At 43.9% G+C, this 2978-nt stretch overlaps 1 pseudogene; it reads right to left on the bottom strand.

Annotated features, from left to right (window-relative positions):
• Nucleotides 1–1764: 1764 nt before the first annotated feature.
• LOC144225470 (purine nucleoside phosphorylase pseudogene) lies at nt 1765–2671 on the bottom strand (annotated as a pseudogene).
• Nucleotides 2672–2978: the final 307 nt, after the last annotated feature.

Here is a 2978-nt window from a genome sequence, read left to right as displayed (position 1 = left end):
GGGGCTAGAGAGTAAACTGCTAAGCAAATAAGTCAGTTAGAGAAAGAGAAATACATAATTTCATTCATTTGTGGATTTTAAGAAACAAAACAAACTAGCAACAGGGAAAAGAGAGAAAAACCACTCTTAACTGTAGAAAACAGGGGAGTGTGGGTGGCTCAGTCGGTTGAGCGTCCAACTTCGGCTCAGGTCATGATCTCATGGTTTGTAGGTTTGAACCCCACATCGGGCTCTGTGCTGACAGCTCAGAGCCTGGAGCCTGCTTCGGATTCTGTGTCTCCCTCTCTCTCTGACCCTGCCCTGCTCACATTGTCTCTCTCTCTTTCAGAAATAAATAAAAAACATTAAAAATTTTTGAAAAAAAAAAAAACTGTAGATAACTGAGCGAAATAAGTCAGGCAGAGAAGGACAAATATCATATGTTTGCACGTATAGGAGGATTAAGAGGAACTTGACGGAGGAAAAAGGGGGAGAAGAAGGGCGGAAATGGTGGGGGAAAGGGAGAGAAGCAAACCATGAGAGACTCTTGAATGCTGACAAAAACTGAGGACTGATGGATGTGGGGCGAGGGGGGGGATGGGCATGGAGGAGGGCACTTGTGGGGATGAGCACTGAGTGTTATGTGGAAACTAATTTGACAATAAACTATTAAAAAAAAAAAAAACTGTAGCTAACTGATGATTACCAGCTAGGAGTTGGTAGGGGGATGGGCGAGAAATAGGTGATGAGGATTAAGGAGTGCACTTGTGATGAGCACTAGGTGATGTATAGAATTGTTGAATCACTATATTGTACACTTGAAACTATTATTACACTGTATGTTAGCTACGCTGAAATTAAAACAAAAAGTTAAAAAAAAGAGAGAGATTGTCCTTATAGGCAAAAATCCGTAGAGCTAATACTATACTTAATAGTCAGAAACTGGATGCTTTTCCCCTAAAATTGGGAACATGTCAAGGATGCCTTCTGTCACCATTCTTTTTTTTCATTTCATCTGTTTGGGTGGCTCAGTCAGTTAAGCGTCAAACTTCAGCTCAGGTCATGAAGTCACAATTCATGAGTTCAAGCCCCACATTGGGCTCTCTGCAGTGAGCACAAAGCCTGCTTCGAATTCTCTGTCCACCTTTCTCACTGCCTCCCCCCACTCCCAAAATAAATAAATAAACTTTAAATATATATATTTAATATATATTAATATAATTAACATATATTATTAATAATATATTAATTAATATAATTAATAATTATATTATATATTTTATATTTTATATGTAATATATAATATATAATAATATATAATATAATTACTATATTAATTAATATATATATTAAATATTATATATATATATAATAGCATTAAAGTCCAGGAGGTATTGGACTGGACTGGCCTTTATGTGGTCTGTAGTGCTTGGGAGGAGGCAGAACTGAGTCTCCAGGGATATGAAAACATTATCTCAAAAAGACAGCAGCAGCTACTGGGACAAGTTTGACAGCCCAAGCCACACCCAGGGCATATACACAGCTGTGGGGTAGGGCTTGGGCTCTAGCTCTGGGGCAAGAACAGGAGTGAAAACTGCTTTGAGACAACTGAGCAAAGAGGAGCCAGTGCAGAAGGGTCTAGTGGGAGAAAAGGGGAAGGAAGGGATCTTCCTCTCTTTTCTCCTACTGTGTAAGGGCAGAGGCATGTGACCCTAGCAAGGGGCCAAAGTAGGTAGTAGCTACCTGGATCACATTAGGCCGAGGCCCAGACCACTCCATGACTGGTTAACTGGCATTGCCAGGCAGTGGAATGCTAGCCATAAGAATAGAGACAAACTTCTAATTTCTGCCCAGCTTGTTTCCCAGCCTCTAATACTTCCTCATGACTGTCCCCTAGCTCTCATAATCCAGGGTGACTTGGTTAGTGATGAGGGAGAAACCAAAGACTCGAAGTCCACAGCACCTTGCAACTAAGACTTCTGGTAGTGGGCTCAGGCAACAGCATCTGCCCCCAGCTTCTGCAGCAGGTAAGACTCCATCACAGTCTCATAGGTGGTGCCTGCCCCTGCCACATACATGCCTTGCTGAAGCTTTCTCTGCTCCCCTGCTTGTTTCTGCTTCACCTCCCAGTCATAGGTCTCAGACATGACAGGAAAACAAATGCCAAGCCTTTCATCATTAGGCCTTCTGAGAGGGCTCGAACCACAGAAACCATGTAGGCTGATGTGATGACAGACCAGCATGGTATCTCTAACCTCGAATTTGGAGCTGCATTGGTGGTCACTGGGGTGTCCACACCCGGAAGGCAGAAAACCCCCACTGGCAATGTCACCTCCATGAGCGGGTGGCCTTCATCCCCGCGGGACCCACCTGCATCATCACACAGGATCTGCCATTTAGGAATCCAGACACATGGGCATTTGACTGGCACTGTGCTTTGGGGAAAGTCTGGTTTCTCACTGTAGTTGAAGATCTGGGCCTGAATCAATTGATTGGCCACACCTCCTAACCCAGAGCCACAAATCACTGCCACTTGAGGTCAGTGCTTGGTGTGGCACAGAGGCCATTTTGCAGTGTTCTGATAATCTTCTATATAAATCCATTCTCCCTGTCCCCACAGACTCACTCTCTGGGAACCTGCCGCTCTGTACTCAGATCCGGTCCACTGAGCTGAGCTGTGCTGAGCTGTCATCACTGGGTATGGTGCGCATGGTTCTTCTCTCACCCCTCTTTTTTTTTTTAATGTTTATTTATTTATTTTTGAGAGAGAGAGAAAGCATGAGTGGGGGAGGGACAGAGAGCGAGACAGAGAGAGAAACCCAAACAGGCTCCCCACTGTCAACACAGAGGCAGACATGAGGTTCAAGCTCACGAACCATTAGATCATGACCTGAGCCAAAAATTAAGAATCGGTTGCTTAATCGACTGAGCCACCCAAGTGCCCCATTCTCTCACCCTTCTTAATCAACCTTGTGCTAGGAGTCCTAGTTACTACAATA

Source organism: Crocuta crocuta, unplaced genomic scaffold, assembly GCF_008692635.1.
Source record: "Crocuta crocuta isolate KB4526 unplaced genomic scaffold, BGI_CrCroc_1.0 scaffold337, whole genome shotgun sequence".
Taxonomy (NCBI): domain Eukaryota; kingdom Metazoa; phylum Chordata; class Mammalia; order Carnivora; family Hyaenidae; genus Crocuta; species Crocuta crocuta.
This window is presented reverse-complemented; position numbering and strand designations above follow the sequence as displayed.